The sequence below is a fragment of the Carcharodon carcharias genome (assembly GCF_017639515.1).
Source record: "Carcharodon carcharias isolate sCarCar2 chromosome 36 unlocalized genomic scaffold, sCarCar2.pri SUPER_36_unloc_6, whole genome shotgun sequence".
Classification (NCBI taxonomy): domain Eukaryota; kingdom Metazoa; phylum Chordata; class Chondrichthyes; order Lamniformes; family Lamnidae; genus Carcharodon; species Carcharodon carcharias.
Window position 1 is genome coordinate 381579 of NW_024470754.1, and position 23266 is coordinate 404844.

Here is a 23266-nt window from a genome sequence, read left to right on the forward strand (position 1 = left end):
CTCCAGCTCACTCCCACACTCTGCAGCTCACTTGTACACTCTCCAGCTCAATCCTGCACTCTCCACCTCACTCCCACACTCTCCAGCTCACTCCCACACTCTCCAACTCACTCCCGCACTCTCCAGCACTCTCCCGCACTCTCCAGCTCACTCCATCATTCTCCAGCTCACTCGCGCACTCTCCAGCTCACTCCCGCACTCTCCAGCTCACTCCCGCATGCTCCAGCTCGCCGACACACTCTCCAGCTCACTCCCACACTCACCAGCTCACTCCTGCACTCACCAGCTCGCTTGCACAGTCTCCAGCTCACAACCGCACTCTCCAGCTCACTCCCACACACTCCTGCTCACGCCCACACTCTCCAGCTCACACCTGCACCCTCCAGCTCACTGGCACACTCTCCAGCTCACTCCCGCACACTCCAGCTCAATCCTACACTCTCCAGCTCACTCCCGCAATCTCCAACTCACTCCCGCACTCTCCAGCTCACTCCCTCATTCTCCAGCTCACCCCCACACCCTCCAGCTCAATCTCTCCCTATCCAGCTCACTCCCACACTCTCCAGCTCACTCCCACTCTCTCCAGCTCACTCCCACACTCTTCAGCTCACTCCAACACTCTCCTGATCACTCCCACACTCTCCAGCTCACACCCGCACTCTCCAGCTCGTTGGCACACTCTCCAGCTCACTCCCAAACTCTCCAGCTCACTCCCACACTCTCCAGCTCACTCCCACACTCTCCACCTCGCTGGCACACTCTCCAGCTCACTCCCACACTCTCCAGCTCTCTCCCACACTCTCAAGCTCACACCCGCACTCTCCAGTTCACTCCCACACTCTCCAGCTCACGCCCACACTCTCCAGCTCACTCCCACACTCTACAGCTCACTAGCATCTCTCCAGCTCACTCCTACACTCTCCAGCTCACTCCCACACACTCCTGCTCACGCCCACACTCTCCAGCTCACACCTGCACTCTCCAGCTCACTGGCACACTCTCCAGCTCACTCCCACACTCTCCAGCTCTCTCCCACACTCTCAAGCTCACACCCGCACTCTCCAGTTCACTCCCACACTCTCCAGCTCACGCCCACACTCTCCAGCTCACTCCCACACTCTACAGCTCACTAGCATCTCTCCAGCTCACTCCTACACTCTCCAGCTCACTCCCACACACTCCTGCTCACGCCCACACTCTCCAGCTCACACCTGCACTCTCCAGCTCACTGGCACACTCTCCAGCTCACTCCCGCACACTCCAGCTCAATCCTACACTCTCCAGCTCACTCCCGCAATCTCCAACTCACTCCTGCACTCTCCAGCTCACTCCCTCATTCTCCAGCTCATTCCCGCACTCTCCTGCTCACTTCTGCACTCCCCAGATCACTCCTGCACTCTCCAGCTCACCACTGCACTCTCCAGCTCACTCCCGCACTCTCCAGCTCGCACCCACACTCCTCAGCTCACTCCCACAATCTCCAGCTCACTCCCACACTCTTCAGCTCACTCCCACACTCTACAGCTCACTACCACACTCCCCAGCACACTCCCGCACTCTCCAGCTCACTCCCACACTCTTCAGCTCATTGTACACTCTCCAGCTCAATCCTGCACTCTCCACCTCACTCCCACACTCTCCAGCTCGCTCCCACACTCTCCAGCTCAATCCCACAATCTCCAGCTCATTCCCGCACTCTCCAGCTCACTCCATCATTTTCTAGCTCACTCCAGCACTCTCCAGCCCAATCACTCATTCTCCAGCTCACTCCCACTCTCTCCAGAACACTCGCTCACTCTGTAGCTCGCTCCGATACTATCAAGCTCACTCCCACACTCTCCAGCTCAATCCCACACTCTCCAGCTCACTCCCACAGTCTAATGCTCAGTCCCAAACTCTCCAGCTCCCTTGCACACTCTCCAGCTCACTCCCACACTCTCCAGCTCATTCCCACACTCTTCATCTCACTCCCACAATTTCCAGCTCACTCCCAAAGTCTTCAGCTCACTACCACACTCTCCAGCTCACTCCAACTCTCCCCAGCTCACTCCCACACTCTCCAGATCCCTCCCACACTCTCCAGCTCACTCCCACACTCTGCAGCTCACTTGTACACTCTCCAGCTCAATCCTGCACTCTCCACCTCACTCCCACACTCTCCAGCTCACTCCCACACTCTCCAACTCACTCCCGCACTCTCCAGCACTCTCCCGCACTCTCCAGCTCACTCCATCATTCTCCAGCTCACTCGCGCACTCTCCAGCTCACTCCCGCACTCTCCAGCTCACTCCCGCATGCTCCAGCTCGCCGACACACTCTCCAGCTCACTCCCACACTCACCAGCTCACTCCTGCACTCACCAGCTCGCTTGCACAGTCTCCAGCTCACAACCGCACTCTCCAGCTCACTCCCTCCCTATCCAGCTCACTCCCACACTCTCCAGCTCACTCCCACTCTCTCCAGCTCACTCCCACACTCTTCAGCTCACTCCAACACTCTCCTGATCACTCCCACACTCTCCAGCTCACACCCGCACTCTCCAGCTCGTTGGCACACTCTCCAGCTCACTCCCAAACTCTTCAGCTCACATGCACAATCTAAGGCTCACTCCAGTACTCTCCAGCTCACTCCCACTCTTACCAGCTCACGCCCGCACTCTCCAGCTCACTCCCACACTCTCCAGCTCACCCCCATACTCCCCAGCTCACTCCCACACTCTCCAGCTCACTCCCACACTCTCCAGCTCACACCCGCACTCTCCAGCTCACTCCCACACTCTCCAGCTCACTCCCACACACTCCAGCTCACTCCCACACTCTCCAGCTCACTCCTACACTCTCCAGATTACTCCCGCATTCTCCAGCTCACTCCCTCATTCTCCAGATCACTCCCACACTCTTCATCTCACACCCGCACTCTCTAGCTCACGCCCACACTCTCCATCTCGCACCCACAATCTCCAGCTCACTCCCACACTCTCCAGCTCGCTGGCACACTCTCCAGCTCTCTCCCACACTCTCCAGCTTTCTCCCACACTCTCAAGCTCACACCCGCACTCTCTAGTTCACTCCCACACTCTCCAGCTCACGCCCACACTCTCCAGCTCACTCCCACACTCTACAGCTCACTAGCACAGTCTCCAGCTCACTCCTACACTCTCCAGCTCACTCCCTCACACTCCTGCTCACGCCCACACTCTCCAGCTCACACCTGCACTCTACAGCTCACTGGCACACTCTCCAGCTCACTCCCGCACACTCCAGCTCAATCCTACACTCTCCAGCTCACTCCCGCAATCTCCAACTCACTCCCGCACTCTCCAGCTCACTCCCTCATTCTCCAGCTCATTCCTGCACTCTCCTGCTCACTTCTGCACTCCCCAGATCACTCCTGCACTCTCCAGCTCACCCCTGCACTCTCCAGCTCTCTCCCGCACTCTCCAGCTCTCTCCCACACTCTCAAGCTCACATCCGCACTCTCTAGTTCACTCCCACACTCTCCAGCTCACGCCCACACTCTCCAGCTCACTCCCACAATCTACAGCTCACTAGCACAGTCTCCAGCTCACTCCTACACTCTCCAGCTCACTCCCACACACTCCTGCTCACGCCCACACTCTCCAGCTCACACCTGCACTCTCCAGCTCACTGGCACACTCTCCAGCTCACTCCCGCACACTCCAGCTCAATCCTACACTCTCCAGCTCACTCCCGCAATCTCCAACTCACTCCCGCACTCTCCAGCTCACTCCCTCATTCTCCAGCTCATTCCCGCACTCTCCTGCTCACTTCTGCACTCCCCAGATCACTCCTGCAATCTCCAGCTCACCCCCGCACTCTCCAGCTCTCTCCCGCACTCTCCAGCTCTCTCCCACACTCTCAAGCTCACATCCGCACTCTCTAGTTCACTCCCACACTCTCCAGCTCACGCCCACACTCTCCAGCTCACTCCCACAATCTACAGCTCACTAGCACAGTCTCCAGCTCACTCCTACACTCTCCAGCTCACTCCCACACACTCCTGCTCACGCCCAAACTCTCCAGCTCACTCCCACACTCTCCAGCGCCCTTGCGCACTCTCCAGCTCACTCTCGCACTCTCCAGCTCACTCCCACACCCTCCAGCTCACTCCCGCACTGTTCAGCTCACTCCCTCACTCTACAGCTCACTCCCGCACTCGCCAGATCGCCGGAACACTCTCCAGTTCACTCCCTCTCTCTCCAGCTCACTTGCACACTCTCCAGCTCACTCGCACACTCCAGCTCACACCCGCACTCTCCAGCTCGCTGACACACTCTCCAGCTCAGTCCCGCACTCTCCAGCTCACTCCAACATTCTCCAGCTCACTCCCTCATTCTCCAGCTCACTCCCACACCCTCCAGCTCAATCTCTCCCTATCCAGCTCACTCCCACACTCTCCAGCTCACTCCCACTCTCTCCAGCTCACTCCCACACTCTTCAGCTCACTCCAACACTCTCCTGATCACTCCCACACTCTCCAGCTCACACCCGCACTCTCCAGCTCGTTGGCACACTCTCCAGCTCACTCCCAAACTCTCCAGCTCACTCCCACACTCTCCAGCTCACTCCCACACTCTCCAGCTCGCTGGCACACTCTCCAGCTCACTCCCACACTCTCCAGCTCTCTCCCACACTCTCAAGCTCACACCCGCACTCTCCAGTTCACTCCCACACTCTCCAGCTCACGCCCACACTCTCCAGCTCACTCCCACACTCTACAGCTCACTAGCATCTCTCCAGCTCACTCCTACACTCTCCAGCTCACTCCCACACACTCCTGCTCACGCCCACACTCTCCAGCTCACACCTGCACTCTCCAGCTCACTGGCACACTCTCCAGCTCACTCCCGCACACTCCAGCTCAATCCTACACTCTCCAGCTCACTCCCGCAATCTCCAACTCACTCCCACACTCTCCAGCTCACTCCCTCATTCTCCAGCTCATTCCCGCACTCTCCTGCTCACTTCTGCACTCCCCAGATCACTCCTGCAAGCTCCAGCTCACCCCTGCACTCTCCAGCTCACTCCCGCACTCTCCAGCTCGCACCCACACTCCTCAGCTCACTCCCACAATCTCCAGCTCACTCCCACACTCTTCAGCTCACTCCCACACTCTACAGCTCACTACCACACTCCCCAGCACACTCCCGCACTCTCCAGCTCACTCCCACACACTTCAGCTCATTGTACACTCTCCAGCTCAATCCTGCACTCTCCACCTCACTCCCACACTCTCCAGCTCGCTCCCACACTCTCCAGCTCAATCCCACAATCTCCAGCTCATTCCCGCACTCTCCAGCTCACTCCATCATTTTCTAGCTCACTCCAGCACTCTCCAGCCCAATCACTCATTCTCCAGCTCACTCCCACTCTCTCCAGAACACTCGCTCACTCTGTAGCTCGCTCCGATACTATCAAGCTCACTCCCACACTCTCCAGCTCAATCCCACACTCTCCAGCTCACTCCCACAGTCTAATGCTCAGTCCCAAACTCTCCAGCTCCCTTGCACACTCTCCAGCTCACTCCCACACTCTCCAGCTCATTCCCACACTCTTTATCTCACTCCCACAATTTCCAGCTCACTCCCAAAGTCTTCAGCTCACTACCACACTCTCCAGCTCACTCCAACTCTCCCCAGCTCACTCCCACACTCTCCAGATCCCTCCCACACTCTCCAGCTCACTCCCACACTCTGCAGCTCACTTGTACACTCTCCAGCTCAATCCTGCACTCTCCACCTCACTCCCACACTCTCCAGCTCACTCCCACACTCTCCAACTCACTCCCGCACTCTCCAGCACTCTCCCGCACTCTCCAGCTCACTCCATCATTCTCCAGCTCACTCGCGCACTCTCCAGCTCACTCCCGCACTCTCCAGCTCACTCCCGCATGCTCCAGCTCGCCGACACACTCTCCAGCTCACTCCCACACTCACCAGCTCACTCCTGCACTCACCAGCTCGCTTGCACAGTCTCCAGCTCACAACCGCACTCTCCAGCTCACTCCCTCCCTATCCAGCTCACTCCCACACTCTCCAGCTCACTCCCACTCTCTCCAGCTCACTCCCACACTCTTCAGCTCACTCCAACACTCTCCTGATCACTCCCACACTCTCCAGCTCACACCCGCACTCTCCAGCTCGTTGGCACACTCTCCAGCTCACTCCCAAACTCTTCAGCTCACATGCACAATCTAAGGCTCACTCCAGCACTCTCCAGCTCACTCCCACTCTTACCAGCTCACGCCCGCACTCTCCAGCTCACTCCCACACTCTCCAGCTCACCCCCATACTCCCCAGCTCACTCCCACACTCTCCAGCTCACTCCCACACTCTCCAGCTCACACCCGCACTCTCCAGCTCACTCCCACACTCTCCAGCTCACTCCCACACACTCCAGCTCACTCCCACACTCTCCAGCTCACTCCTACACTCTCCAGATCACTCCCGCATTCTCCAGCTCACTCCCTCATTCTCCAGATCACTCCCACGGTCTTCATCTCACACCCGCACTCTCTAGCTCACGCCCACACTCTCCATCTCGCACCCACAATCTCCAGCTCACTCCCACACTCTCCAGCTCGCTGGCACACTCTCCAGCTCTCTCCCACACTCTCCAGCTTTCTCCCACACTCTCAAGCTCACACCCGCACTCTCTAGTTCACTCCCACACTCTCCAGCTCACGCCAACACTCTCCAGCTCACTCCCACACTCTACAGCTCACTAGCACAGTCTCCAGCTCACTCCTACACTCTCCAGCTCACTCCCTCACACTCCTGCTCACGCCCACACTCTCCAGCTCACACCTGCACTCTACAGCTCACTGGCACACTCTCCAGCTCACTCCCGCACACTCCAGCTCAATCCTACACTCTCCAGCTCACTCCCGCAATCTCCAACTCACTCCCGCACTCTCCAGCTCACTCCCTCATTCTCCAGCTCATTCCCGCACTCTCCTGCTCACTTCTGCACTCCCCAGATCACTCCTGCACTCTCCAGCTCACCCCCGCACTCTCCAGCTCTCTCCCGCACTCTCCAGCTCTCTCCCACACTCTCAAGCTCACATCCGCACTCTCTAGTTCACTCCCACACTCTCCAGCTCACGCCCACACTCTCCAGCTCACTCCCACAATCTACAGCTCACTAGCACAGTCTCCAGCTCACTCCTACACTCTTCAGCTCACTCCCACACACTCCTGCTCACGCCCACACTCTCCAGCTCACACCTGCACCCTCCAGCTCACTGGCACACTCTCCAGCTCACTCCCGCACACTCCAGCTCAATCCTACACTCTCCAGCTCACTCCCGCAATCTCCAACTCACTCCCGCACTCTCCAGCTCACTCCCTCATTCTCCAGCTCATTCCCGCACTCTCCTGCTCACTTCTGCACTCCCCAGATCACTCCTGCACTCTCCAGCTCACCCCCGCACTCTCCAGCTGTCTCCCGCACTCTCCAGCTCCCTCCCGCACTCTCCAGCTCACTCCCGCACTCTCCATCTCACTCCCAAACTCTCCAGCTCACTCCCACACTCTCCAGCGCCCTTGCGCACTCTCCAGCTCACTCTCGCACTCTCCAGCTCACTCCCACACCCTCCAGCTCACTCCCGCACTGTTCAGCTCACTCCCTCACTCTACAGCTCACTCCCGCACTCGCCAGATCGCCGGAACACTCTCCAGTTCACTCCCTCTCTCTCCAGCTCACTTGCACACTCTCCAGCTCACTCGCACACTCCAGCTCACACCCGCACTCTCCAGCTCGCTGACACACTCTCCAGCTCAGTCCCGCACTCTCCAGCTCACTCCAACATTCTCCAGCTCACTCCCTCATTCTCCAGCTCACTCCCACACCCTCCAGCTCAATCTCTCCCTATCCAGCTCACTCCCACACTCTCCAGCTCACTCCCACTCTCTCCAGCTCACTCCCACACTCTTCAGCTCACTCCAACACTCTCCTGATCACTCGCACACTCTCCAGCTCACACCCGCACTCTCCAGCTCATTGGCACACTCTCCAGCTCACTCCCAAACTCTCCAGCTCACTCCCACACTCTCCAGCTCACTCCCACACTCTCCAGCTCGCTGGCACACTCTCCAGCTCACTCCCACACTCTCCAGCTCTCTCCCACACTCTCAAGCTCACACCCGCACTCAGCAGTTCACTCCCACACTCTCCAGCTCACGCCCACACTCTCCAGCTCACTCCCACACTCTACAGCTCACTAGCATCTCTCCAGCTCACTCCTACACTCTCCAGCTCACTCCCACACACTCCTGCTCACGCCCACACTCTCCAGCTCACACCTGCACTCTCCAGCTCACTGGCACACTCTCCAGCTCACTCCCGCACACTCCAGCTCAATCCTACACTCTCCAGCTCACTCCCGCAATCTCCAACTCACTCCCGCACTCTCCAGCTCACTCCCTCATTCTCCAGCTCATTCCCGCACTCTCCTGCTCACTTCTGCACTCCCCAGATCACTCCTGCACTCTCCAGCTCACCCCTGCACTCTCCAGCTCACTCCCGCACTCTCCAGCTCGCACCCACACTCCTCAGCTCACTCCCACAATCTCCAGCTCACTCCCACACTCTTCAGCTCACTCCCACACTCTACAGCTCACTACCACACTCCCCAGCACACTCCCGCACTCTCCAGCTCACTCCCACACTCTTCAGCTCATTGTACACTCTCCAGCTCAATCCTGCACTCTCCACCTCACTCCCACACTCTCCAGCTCGCTCCCACAATCTCCAGCTCAATCCCACAATCTCCAGCTCATTCCCGCACTCTCCAGCTCACTCCATCATTTTCTAGCTCACTCCAGCACTCTCCAGCCCAATCACTCATTCTCCAGCTCACTCCCACTCTCTCCAGAACACTCGCTCACTCTGTAGCTCGCTCCGATACTATCAAGCTCACTCCCACACTCTCCAGCTCAATCCCACACTCTCCAGCTCACTCCCACAGTCTAATGCTCAGTCCCAAACTCTCCAGCTCCCTTGCACACTCTCCAGCTCACTCCCACACTCTCCAGCTCATTCCCACACTCTTCATCTCACTCCCACAATTTCCAGCTCACTCCCAAAGTCTTCAGCTCACTACCACACTCTCCAGTTCACTCCAACTCTCCCCAGCTCACTCCCACACTCTCCAGATCCCTCCCACACTCTCCAGCTCACTCCCACACTCTGCAGCTCACTTGTACACTCTCCAGCTCAATCCTGCACTCTCCACCTCACTCCCACACTCTCCAGCTCACTCCCGCACTCTCCAACTCACTCCCGCACTCTCCAGCACTCTCCCGCACTCTCCAGCTCACTCCATCATTCTCCAGCTCACTCGCGCACTCTCCAGCTCACTCCCGCACTCTCCAGCTCACTCCCGCATGCTCCAGTTCGCCGACACACTCTCCAGCTCACTCCCACACTCACCAGCTCACTCCTGCACTCACCAGCTCGCTTGCACAGTCTCCAGCTCACAACCGCACTCTCCAGCTCACTCCCTCCCTATCCAGCTCACTCCCACACTCTCCAGCTCACTCCCACTCTCTCCAGCTCACTCCCACACTCTTCAGCTCACTCCAACACTCTCCTGATCACTCCCACACTCTCCAGCTCACACCCGCACTCTCCAGCTCGTTGGCACACTCTCCAGCTCACTCCCAAACTCTTCAGCTCACATGCACAATCTAAGGCTCACTCCAGTACTCTCCAGCTCACTCCCACTCTTACCAGCTCACGCCCGCACTCTCCAGCTCACTCCCACACTCTCCAGCTCACTCCCATACTCCCCAGCTCACTCCCACACTCTCCAGCTCACTCCCACACTCTCCAGCTCACACCCGCACTCTCCAGCTCACTCCCACACTCTCCAGCTCACTCCCACACACTCCAGCTCACTCCCACACTCTCCAGCTCACTCCTACACTATCCAGATCACTCCCGCACTCTCCAGCTCACTCCCTCATTCTCCAGCTCATTCCCGCACTCTCCTGCTCACTTCTGCACTCCCCAGATCACTCCTGCACTCTCCAGCTCACCCCCGCACTCTCCAGCTCTCTCCCGCACTCTCCAGCTCTCTCCCACACTCTCAAGCTCACATCCGCACTCTCTAGTTCACTCCCACACTCTCCAGCTCACGCCCACACTCTCCAGCTCACTCCCACAATCTACAGCTCACTAGCACAGTCTCCAGCTCACTCCTACACTCTCCAGCTCACTCCCACACACTCCTGCTCACGCCCACACTCTCCAGCTCACACCTGCACCCTCCAGCTCACTGGCACACTCTCCAGCTCACTCCCGCACACTCCAGCTCAATCCTACACTCTCCAGCTCACTCCCGCAATCTCCAACTCACTCCCGCACTCTCCAGCTCACTCCCTCATTCTCCAGCTCATTCCCGCACTCTCCTGCTCACTTCTGCACTCCCCAGATCACTCCTGCAATCTCCAGCTCACCCCCGCACTCTCCAGCTGTCTCCCGCACTCTCCAGCTCCCTCCCGCTCTCTCCAGCTCACTCCCGCACTCTCCATCTCACTCCCAAACTCTCCAGCTCACTCCCACACTCTCCAGCCCCCTTGCGCACTCTCCAGCTCACTCTCGCACTCTCCAGCTCACTCCCACACCCTCCAGCTCACTCCCGCACTGTTCAGCTCACTCCCTCACTCTACAGCTCACTCCCGCACTCGCCAGATCGCCGGAACACTCTCCAGTTCACTCCCTCTCTCTCCAGCTCACTTGCACACTCTCCAGCTCACTCGCACACTCCAGCTCACACCCGCACTCTCCAGCTCGCTGACACACTCTCCAGCTCAGTCCCGCACTCTCCAGCTCACTCCAACATTCTCCAGCTCACTCCCTCATTCTCCAGCTCACTCCCACACCCTCCAGCTCAATCTCTCCCTATCCAGCTCACTCCCACACTCTCCAGCTCACTCCCACTCTCTCCAGCTCACTCCCACACTCTTCAGCTCACTCCCACACTCTCCTGCTCACTCCCACACTCACCAGCTCACACCCGCACTCTCCAGCTCGCTGGCACACTCTCCAGCTCACTCCCGCACTCTCCAGCTCACTCCCACACTCTCCAGCTCACTCCCACACTCTCCAGCTCGCTCCCACACTCTCCAGCTCACTCCCACACTCTCCAGCTCTCTCCCACACTCTCAAGCTCACACCCGCACTCTCCAGTTCACTCCCACACTCTCCAGCTCACGCCCACACTCTCCAGCTCACTCCCACACTCTACAGCTCACTAGCATCTCTCCAGCTCACTCCTACACTCTCCAGCTCACTCCCACACACTCCTGCTCACGCCCACACTCTCCAGCTCACACCTGCACTCTCCAGCTCACTGGCACACTCTCCAGCTCACTCCCGCACACTCCAGCTCAATCCAACACTCTCCAGCTCACTCCCGCAATCTCCAACTCACTCCCGCACTCTCCAGCTCACTCCCTCATTCTCCAGCTCATTCCCGCACTCTCCTGCTCACTTCTGCACTCCCCAGATCACTCCTGCACTCTCCAGCTCACCCCTGCACTCTCCAGCTCACTCCCGCACTCTCCAGCTCGCACCCACACTCCTCAGCTCACTCCCACAATCTCCAGCTCACTCCCACACTCTTCAGCTCACTCCCACACTCTACAGCTCACTACCACACTCCCCAGCACACTCCCGCACTCTCCAGCTCACTCCCACACTCTTCAGCTCATTGTACACTCTCCAGCTCAATCCTGCACTCTCCACCTCACTCCCACACTCTCCAGCTCGCTCCCACACTCTCCAGAACAATCCCACAATCTCCAGCTCATTCCCGCACTCTCCAGCTCACTCCATCATTTTCTAGCTCACTCCAGCACTCTCCAGCCCAATCACTCATTCTCCAGCTCACTCCCACTCTCTCCAGAACACTCGCTCACTCTGTAGCTCGCTCCGATACTATCAAGCTCACTCCCACACTCTCCAGCTCAATCCCACACTCTCCAGCTCACTCCCACAGTCTAATGCTCAGTCCCAAACTCTCCAGCTCCCTTGCACACTCTCCAGCTCACTCCCACACTCTCCAGCTCATTCCCACACTCTTTATCTCACTCCCACAATTTCCAGCTCACTCCCAAAGTCTTCAGCTCACTACCACACTCTCCAGCTCACTCCAACTCTCCCCAGCTCACTCCCACACTCTCCAGATCCCTCCCACACTCTCCAGCTCACTCCCACACTCTGCAGCTCACTTGTACACTCTCCAGCTCAATCCTGCACTCTCCACCTCACTCCCACACTCTCCAGCTCACTCCCACACTCTCCAACTCACTCCCGCACTCTCCAGCACTCTCCCGCACTCTCCAGCTCACTCCATCATTCTCCAGCTCACTCGCGCACTCTCCAGCTCACTCCCGCACTCTCCAGCTCACTCCCGCATGCTCCAGCTCGCCGACACACTCTCCAGCTCACTCCCACACTCACCAGCTCACTCCTGCACTCACCAGCTCGCTTGCACAGTCTCCAGCTCACAACCGCACTCTCCAGCTCACTCCCTCCCTATCCAGCTCACTCCCACACTCTCCAGCTCACTCCCACTCTCTCCAGCTCACTCCCACACTCTTCAGCTCACTCCAACACTCTCCTGATCACTCCCACACTCTCCAGCTCACACCCGCACTCTCCAGCTCGTTGGCACACTCTCCAGCTCACTCCCAAACTCTTCAGCTCACATGCACAATCTAAGGCTCACTCCAGTACTCTCCAGCTCACTCCCACTCTTACCAGCTCACGCCCGCACTCTCCAGCTCACTCCCACACTCTCCAGCTCACCCCCATACTCCCCAGCTCACTCCCACACTCTCCAGCTCACTCCCACACTCTCCAGCTCACACCCGCACTCTCCAGCTCACTCCCACACTCTCCAGCTCACTCCCACACACTCCAGCTCACTCCCACACTCTCCAGCTCACTCCTACACTCTCCAGATCACTCCCGCATTCTCCAGCTCACTCCCTCATTCTCCAGATCACTCCCACACTCTTCATCTCACACCCGCACTCTCTAGCTCACGCCCACACTCTCCATCTCGCACCCACAATCTCCAGCTCACTCCCACACTCTCCAGCTCGCTGGCACACTCTCCAGCTCTCTCCCACACTCTCCAGCTTTCTCCCACACTCTCAAGCTCACACCCGCACTCTCTAGTTCACTCCCACACTCTCCAGCTCACGCCCACACTCTCCAGCTCACTCCCACACTCTACAGTTCACTAGCACAGTCTCCAGCTCACTCCTACACTCTCCAGCTCACTCCCTCACACTCCTGCTCACGCCCACACTCTCCAGCTCACACCTGCACTCTACAGCTCACTGGCACACTCTCCAGCTCACTCCCGCACACTCCAGCTCAATCCTACACTCTCCAGCTCACTCCCGCAATCTCCAACTCACTCCCGCACTCTCCAGCTCACTCCCTCATTCTCCAGCTCATTCCTGCAGTCTCCTGCTCACTTCTGCACTCCCCAGATCACTCCTGCACACTCCAGCTCACCCCCGCACTCTCCAGCTCTCTCCCGCACTCTCCAGCTCTCTCCCACACTCTCAAGCTCACATCCGCACTCTCTAGTTCACTCCCACACTCTCCAGCTCACGCCCACACTCTCCAGCTCACTCCCACAATCTACAGCTCACTAGCACAGTCTCCAGCTCACTCCTACACTCTCCAGCTCACTCCCACACACTCCTGCTCACGCCCACACTCTCCAGCTCACACCTGCACTCTCCAGCTCACTGGCACACTCTCCAGCTCACTCCCGCACACTCCAGCTCAATCCTACACTCTCCAGCTCACTCCCGCAATCTCCAACTCACTCCCGCACTCTCCAGCTCACTCCCTCATTCTCCAGCTCATTCCCGCACTCTCCTGCTCACTTCTGCACTCCCCAGATCACTCCTGCACTCTCCAGCTCACCCCCGCACTCTCCAGCTCTCTCCCGCACTCTCCAGCTCTCTCCCACACTCTCAAGCTCACATCCGCACTCTCTAGTTCACTCCCACACTCTCCAGCTCACGCCCACACTCTCCAGCTCACTCCCACAATCTACAGCTCACTAGCACAGTCTCCAGCTCACTCCTACACTCTCCAGCTCACTCCCACACACTCCTGCTCACGCCCACACTCTCCAGCTCACACCTGCACTCTCCAGCTCACTGGCACACTCTCCAGCTCACTCCCGCACACTCCAGCTCAATCCTACACTCTCCAGCTCACTCCCGCAATCTCCAACTCACTCCCGCACTCTCCAGCTCACTCCCTCATTCTCCAGCTCATTCCCGCACTCTCCTGCACACTTCTGCACTCCCCAGATCACTCCTGCACTCTCCAGCTCACCCCCGCACTCTCCAGCTCTCTCCCGCACTCTCCAGCTCACTCCCGCACTCTCCAGCTCACTCCCGCACTCTCCATCTCACTCCCAAACTCTCCAGCTCACTCCCACACTCTCCAGCGCCCTGGCGCACTCTCCAGCTCACTCTCGCACTCTCCAGCTCACTCCCACACCCTCCAGCTCACTCCCGCACTGTTCAGCTCACTCCCTCACTCTACAGCTCACTCCCGCACTCGCCAGATCGCTGGAACACTCTCCAGTTCACTCCCTCTCTCTCCAGCTCACTTGCACACTCTCCAGCTCACTCGCACACTCCAGCTCACACCCGCACTCTCCAGCTCGCTGACACACTCTCCAGCTCAGTCCCGCACTCTCCAGCTCACTCCAACATTCTCCAGCTCACTCCCTCATTCTCCAGCTCACTCCCACACCCTCCAGCTCAATCTCTCCCTATCCAGCTCACTCCCACACTCTCCAGCTCACTCCCACTCTCTCCAGCTCACTCCCACACTCTTCAGCTCACTCCAACACTCTCCTGATCACTCCCACACTCTCCAGCTCACACCCGCACTCTCCAGCTCGTTGGCACACTCTCCAGCTCACTCCCAAACTCTCCAGCTCACTCCCACACTCTCCAGCTCACTCCCACACTCTCCAGCTCGGTGGCACACTCTCCAGCTCACTCCCACACTCTCCAGCTCTCTCCCACACTTTCAAGCTCACACCCGCACTCTCCAGTTCACTCCCACACTCTCCAGCTCACGCCCACACTCTCCAGCTCACTCCCACACTCTACAGCTCACTAGCATCTCTCCAGCTCACTCCTACACTCTCCAGCTCACTCCCACACACTCCTGCTCACGCCCACACTCTCCAGCTCACACCTGCACTCTCCAGCTCACTGGCACACTCTCCAGCTCACTCCCGCACACTTCAGCTCAATCCTACACTCTCCAGCTCACTCCCGCAATCTCCAACTCACTCCCGCACTCTCCAGCTCACTCCCTCATTCTCCAGCTCATTCCCGCACTCTCCTGCTCACTTCTGCACTCCCCAGATCACTCCTGCAAGCTCCAGCTCACCCCTGCACTCTCCAGCTCACTCCCGCACTCTCCAGCTCGCACCCACACTCCTCAGCTCACTCCCAAAATCTCCAGCTCACTCCCACACTCTTCAGCTCACTCCCACACTCTCCAGCTCACTCCCACACTCTCCAACTCACTGCTGCACTCTCCAGCACTCTCCCGCACTCTCCAGCTCACTCCATCATTCTCCAGCTCACTCGCGCACTCTCCAGCTCACTCCCGCACTCTCCAGCTCACTCCCGCATGCTCCAGCTCGCCGACACACTCTCCAGCTCACTCCCACACTCACCAGCTCACTCCTGCACTCACCAGCTCGCTTGCACAGTCTCCAGCTCACAACCGCACTCTCCAGCTCACTCCCTCCCTATCCAGCTCACTCCCACACTCTCCAGCTCACTCCCACTCTCTCCAGCTCACTCCCACACTCTTCAGCTCACTCCAACACTCTCCTGATCACTCCCACACTCTCCAGCTCACACCCGCACTCTCCAGCTCGTTGGCACACTCTCCAGCTCACTCCCAAACTCTTCAGCTCACATGCACAATCTAAGGCTCACTCCAGCACTCTCCAGCTCACTCCCACTCTTACCAGCTCACGCCCGCACTCTCCAGCTCACTCCCACACTCTCCATCTCGCCCCCATACTCCCCAGCTCACTCCCACACTCTCCAGCTCACTCCCACACTCTCCAGCTCACACCCGCACTCTCCAGCTCACTCCCACACTCTCCAGCTCACTCCCACACACTCCAGCTCACTCCCACACTCTCCAGCTCACTCCTACACTCTCCAGATCACTCCCGCATTCTCCAGCTCACTCCCTCATTCTCCAGATCACTCCCACGGTCTTCATCTCACACCCGCACTCTCTAGCTCACGCCCACACTCTCCATCTCGCACCCACAATCTCCAGCTCACTCCCACACTCTCCAGCTCGCTGGCACACTCTCCAGCTCTCTCCCACACTCTCCAGCTTTCTCCCACACTCTCAAGCTCACACCCGCACTCTCTAGTTCACTCCCACACTCTCCAGCTCACGCCCACACTCTCCAGCTCACTCCCACACTCTACAGCTCACTAGCACAGTCTCCAGCTCACTCCTACACTCTCCAGCTCACTCCCTCACACTCCTGCTCACGCCCACACTCTCCAGCTCACACCTGCACTCTACAGCTCACTGGCACACTCTCCAGCTCACTCCCGCACACTCCAGCTCAATCCTACACTCTCCAGCTCACTCCCGCAATCTCCAACTCACTCCCGCACTCTCCAGCTCACTCCCTCATTCTCCAGCTCATTCCCGCACTCTCCTGCTCACTTCTGCACTCCCCAGATCACTCCTGCACTCTCCAGCTCACCCCCGCACTCTCCAGCTCTCTCCCGCTCTCTCCAGCTCTCTCCCACACTCTCAAGCTCACATCCGCACTCTCTAGTTCACACCCACACTCTCCAGCTCACGCCCACACTCTCCAGCTCACTCCCACAATCTACAGCTCACTAGCACAGTCTCCAGCTCACTCCTACACTCTCCAGCTCACTCCCACACACTCCTGCTCACGCCCACACTCTCCAGCTCACACCTGCACTCTCCAGCTCACTGGCACACTCTCCAGCTCACTCCCGCACACTCCAGCTCAATCCTACACTCTCCAGCTCACTCCCGCAATCTCCAACTCACTCCCGCACTCTCCAGCTCACTCCCTCATTCTCCAGCTCATTCCCGCACTCTCCTGCACACTTCTGCACTCCCCAGATCACTCCTGCACTCTCCAGCTCACCCCCGCACTCTCCAGCTCTCTCCCGCACTCTCCAGCTCACTCCCGCACTCTCCAGCTCACTCCCGCACTCTCCATCTCACTCCCAAACTCTCCAGCTCACTCCCACACTCTCCAGCGCCCTGGCGCACTCTCCAGCTCACTCTCGCACTCTCCAGCTCACTCCCACACCCTCCAGCTCACTCCCGCACTGTTCAGCTCACTCCCTCACTCTACAGCTCACTCCCGCACTCGCCAGATTGCCGGAACACTCTCCAGTTCACTCCCTCTCTCTCCAGCTCACTTGCACACTCTCCAGCTCACTCGCACACTCCAGCTCACACCCGCACTCTCCAGCTCGCTGACACACTCTCCAGCTCAGTCCCGCACTCTCCAGCTCACTCCAACATTCTCCAGCTCACTCCCTCATTCTCCAGCTCACTCCCACACCCTCCAGCTCAATCTCTCCCTATCCAGCTCACTCCCACACTCTCCAGCTCACTCCCACTCTCTCCAGCTCACTCCCACACTCTTCAGCTCACTCCAACACTCTCCTGATCACTCGCACACTCTCCAGCTCACACCCGCACTCTCCAGCTCGTTGGCACACTCTCCAGCTCACTCCCAAACTCTCCAGCTCACTCCCACACTCTCCAGCTCACTCCCACACTCTCCAGCTCGGTGGCACACTCTCCAGCTCACTCCCACACTCTCCAGCTCTCTCCCACACTCTCAAGCTGACACCCGCACTCTCCAGTTCACTCCCACACTCTCCAGCTCACGCCCACACTCTCCAGCTCACTCCCACACTCTACAGCTCACTAGCATCTCTCCAGCTCACTCCTACACTCTCCAGCTCACTCCCACACACTCCTGCTCACGCCCACACTCTCCAGCTCACACCTGCACTCTCCAGCTCACTGGCACACTCTCCAGCTCACTCCCGCACACTTCAGCTCAATCCTACACTCTCCAGCTCACTCCCGCAATCTCCAACTCACTCCCGCACTCTCCAGCTCACTCCCTCATTCTCCAGCTCATTCCCGCACTCTCCTGCTCACTTCTGCACTCCCCAGATCACTCCTGCAAGCTCCAGCTCACCCCTGCACTCTCCAGCTCACTCCCGCACTCTCCAGCTCGCACCCACACTCCTCAGCTCACTCCCACAATCTCCAGCTCACTCCCACACTCTTCAGCTCACTCCCACACTCTACAGCTCACTACCACACTCTCCAGCTCAGTCCCGCACTCTCCAGCTCACTCCCAGAATCTCCAGTTCACTCCCTCATTCTCCAGCTCACTCCCACACCCTCCAGCTCACTCCCTTACTATCCAGCTCAATCCCACACTCTTCAGCTCATTGTACACTCTCCAGCTCAATCCTGCACTCTCCACCTCAATCCCACACTCTCCAGCTCTCTCCCACACTCTCCAGCTCAATCCCACAATCTCCAGCTCACTCCCGCACTCTCCAGCTCACTCCATCATTCTCTAGCTCACTCCAGCACTCTCCAGCCCAATCACTCATTCTCCAGCTCACTCCCACACTCTCCAGCACACTCGCTCACTCTCTAGCTCGCTCCGACACTATCAAGCTCACTCCCACACTCTCCAGCTCAATCCCACACTCTCCAGCTCACTCCCACAGTCTAATGCTCAGTCCCAAACTCTCCAGCTCCCTTGCACACTCTCCAGCTCACTCCCACACTCTCCAGCTCATTCCCACACTCTTCATCTCACTCCCACAATTTCCAGCTCACTCCCAAACTCTTCAGCTCACTACCACACTCTCCAGCTCACTCCCACACTTTCCAGATCCCTCCCACACTCTCCAGCTCACTCCCACACTCTTCAGCTCACTTGTACACTCTCCAGCTCAATCCTGCACTCTCCACCTCACTCGCGCACTCTCCAGCTCACTCCCGCACTCTCCAGCTCACTCCCACTTGCTCCAGCTCGCCGGCACACTCTTCAGCTCACTCCCACACTCACCAGCTCACTCCTGCACTCACCAGCTCGCTTGCACAGTCTCCAGCTCACAACCGCTCTCTCCAGCTCACTCCCTCCCTATCCAGATCACTCCCACACTCTCTAGCTCACTCCCACTCTCTTCAGTTCACTACCACACTCTTCGGCTCACTCCAACACTCTCCTGATCACTCCCACACTCTCCAGCTCACACCCGCACTCTCCAGCTCGTTGGCACACTCTCCAGCTCACTCCCAAACTCTTCAGCTCACATGCACAATCTAAGGCTCACTCCAGCACTCTCCAGCTCACTCCCACTCTTACCAGCTCACGCCCGCACTCTCCAGCTCACTCCCACACTCTCCAGCTCACTCCCACACTCCCCAGCTCACTCCCACACTCTCCAGCTCACTCCCACACTCTCCAGCTCACACCCGCACTCTCCAGCTCACTCCCACACTCTCCAGCTCACACCCGCACTCTCCAGCTCACTCCCACACTCTCCAGCTCACTCCTACACTCTCCAGCTCACTCCCACACTCTCCAGCTCACTCCCTCATTCTCCAGATCACTCCCACACTCTTCATCTCACACCCGCACTCTCTAGCGCACGTCCACACTCTCCATCTCGCACCCACACTCTCCAGCTCACTCCCACACTCTCCAGCTCGCTGGCACACTCTCCAGCTCTCTCCCACACTCTCCAGCTCTCTCCCACACTCTCAAGCTCACACCCGCACTCTCTAGTTCACTCCCACACTCTCCAGCTCACGCCCACACTCTCCAGCTCACTCCCACACTCTACAGCTCACTGGCACAGTCTCCTGCTCACTCCTACACTCTCCAGCTCACTCCCACACACTCCTGCTCACGCCCACACTCTCCAGCTCACACCTGCACTCTACAGCTCACTGGCACACTCTCCAGCTCACTCCCGCACACTCCAGCTCAATCCTACACTCTCCAGCTCACTCCCGCAATCTCCAACTCACTCCCGCACTCTCCAGCTCACTCCCTCATTCTCCAGCTCATTCCCGCATTCTCCTGCTCACGTCTGCACTCCCCAGATCACTCCTGCAATCTCCAGCTCACCCCCGCACTCTCCAGCTCACTCCCGCACTCTCCAGCTCGCACCCACACTCTTCAGCTCACTCCCACAATCTCCAGCTCACTCCCACACTCTTCAGTTCACTCCCACACTCTCCAGCTCACTACCACACTCCCCAGCACACTTCCGCACTCTCCAGCTAACTCCCACACTCTTCAGCTCATTGTACACTCTCCAGCTCAATCCTGCACTCTCCACCTCACTCCCACACTCTCCAGCTCTCTCCCACACTCTCCAGCTCAATCCCACAATCTCCAGCTCACTCCCGCACTCTCCAGCTCACTCCATCATTCTCTAGCTCACTCCAGCACTCTCCAGCCCAATCACTCATTCTCCAGCTCACTCCCACACTCTCCAAAACACTCGCTCACTCTCTAGCTCGCTCCGACACTATCAAGCTCACTCCCACACTCTCCAGCTCAATCCCACACGCTCCAGCTCACTCCCACAGTCTAATGCTCAGTCCCAAACTCTCCAGCCCCCTTGCACACTCTCCAGCTCACTCACACAATCTCCATCTCACTCCCAAACTCTTCATCTCACTCCCACAATTTCCAGCTCACTCCCAAACTCTTCAGCTCACTACCACACTCTCCTGCTCACTCCAACTCTCCCCAGCTCACTCCCACACTCTCCAGATCCCTCCCACACTCTCCAGCTCACTCCCACACTCTTCAGCTCACTTGTACACTCTCCAGCTCAATCCTGCACTCTCCACCTCACTCCCACACTCTCCAGCTCACTCCCACACTCTCCAACTCACTCCCGCACTCTCCAGCCCTCTCCCGCACTCTCCAGCTCATTCCCAAACTCTCCAGCTCACACCCGCACTTTCCAGCTCACTCCCGAACTCTTCAGCTCACTTGCACACTCTCCAGCTCACTCCAGCACTCTCCAGCTCACTCCCACACTTACCAGCTCACGCCCGCACTCTCCAGCTCACTCCCACACTCTCCAGCTCAGTCCCGCACTCTCCAGCTCACTCCCACATTCTCCAGCTCACTCCCTCATTCTCCAGCTCACTCCCACACCCTCCAGCTCACTCCCTCACTATCCAGCTCAATCCCACACTCTTCAGCTCATTGTACACTCTCCAGCTCAATCCTGCACTCTCCACCTCACTCCCACACTCTCCAGCTCTCTCCCACACCCTCCAGCTCAATCCCACACTCTCCAGCACACTCGCTCACTCTCTAGCTCGCTCCGACACTATCAAGCTCACTCCCACACTCTCCAGCTCAATCCCACACTCTCCAGCTCACTCCCACAGTCTAATGCTCAGTCCCAAACTCTCCAGCTCCCTTGCACACTCTCCAGCTCACTCCCACACTCTCCAGCTCACTCCCACACTCTTCATCTCACTCCCACAATTTCCAGCTCACTCCCAAACTCTTCAGCTCACTACCACAATCTCCAGCTCACTCCAACTCTCCCCAGCTCACTCCCACACTTTCCAGATCCCTCCCACACTCTCCAGCTCACTCCCACACTCTTCAGCTCACTTGTACACTCTCCAGCTCAATCCTGCACTCTCCACCTCACTCCCACACTCTCCAGCTCACTCCCACACTCTCCAACTCACTCCCGCACTCTCCAGCCCTCTCCCGCACTCTCCAGCTCACTCCATCATTCTCCAGCTCACTCGCGCACTCTCCAGCTCACTCCCGCACTCTCCAGCTCACCCCCACATGCTCTGGCTCGCCGGCACACTCTCCAGCTCACTCCCACACTCACCAGCTCACTCCTGCACTCACCAGCTCGCTTGCACAGTCTCCAGCTCACAACCGCACTCTCCAGCTCACTCCCTCCCTATCCAGATCACTCCCACACTCTCCAGCTCACTCCCACTCTCTCCAGCTCACTCCCACACTCTTCAGCTCACTCCAACAGTCTCCCGATCACTCCCACACTCTCCAGCTCACAACCGTACTCTCCAGCTCGTTGGCACACTCTCCAGCTCACTCCCAAACTCGTCAGCTCACATGCACAATCTAAGGCTCACTCCAGCACTCTCCAGCTCACTCCCACTGTTACCAGCTCACGCCCGCACTCTCCAGCTCACTCCCACACTCTCCAGCTCACTCCCATACTCCCCAGCTCACTCCCACACTCTCCAGCTCACTCCCATACTCTCCAGCTCACACCCGCACTCTCCAGCTCACTCACACACTCTCCAGCTCACTCCCACACACTCCAGCTCACTCCCACACTCTCCAGCTCACTCCTACACTCTCCATATCACTCCCACACTCTCCAGCTCACTGCCTCATTCTCCAGATCACTCCCACACTCTTCATCTCACACCCGCACTCTCTAGCGCACGCCCACACTCTCCATCTCGCACCCACACTCTCCAGCTCACTCCCACACTCTCCAGCTCGCTGGCACACTCTGCAGCTCTCTCCCACACTCTCCAGCTCTCTCCCACACTCTCAAGCTCACACCCGCACTCTCTAGTTCACTCCCACACTCTCCAGCTCACGCCCACACTCTCCAGCTCACTCCCACACTCTACAGCTCACTAGTACAGTCTCCAGCTCACTCCTACACTCTCCAGCTCACTCCCACACACTCCTGCTCACGCCCACACTCTCCAGCTCACACCTGCACTCTCCAGCTCACTGGCACACTCTCCAGCTCACTCCCGCACACTCCAGCTCAGTCCTACACTCTCCAGCTCACTCCCGCAATCTCCAACTCACTCACGCACTCTCCAGCTCACTCCCTCATTCTCCAGCTCATGCCCACTCTCTCCTGCTCACTTCTGCACTCCCCAGATCACTCCTGCTCTCTCCAGCTCACCCCCGCACTCTCCAGCTCACTCCCGCACTCTCCAGCTCGCACCCACACTCTTCAGCTCACTCCCACAACCTCCAGCTCACTCCCACACTCTGCAGCTCACTCCCAAACTCTCCAGCTCACTACCACACTCCCCAGCACACTCCCGCACTCACCAGCTCA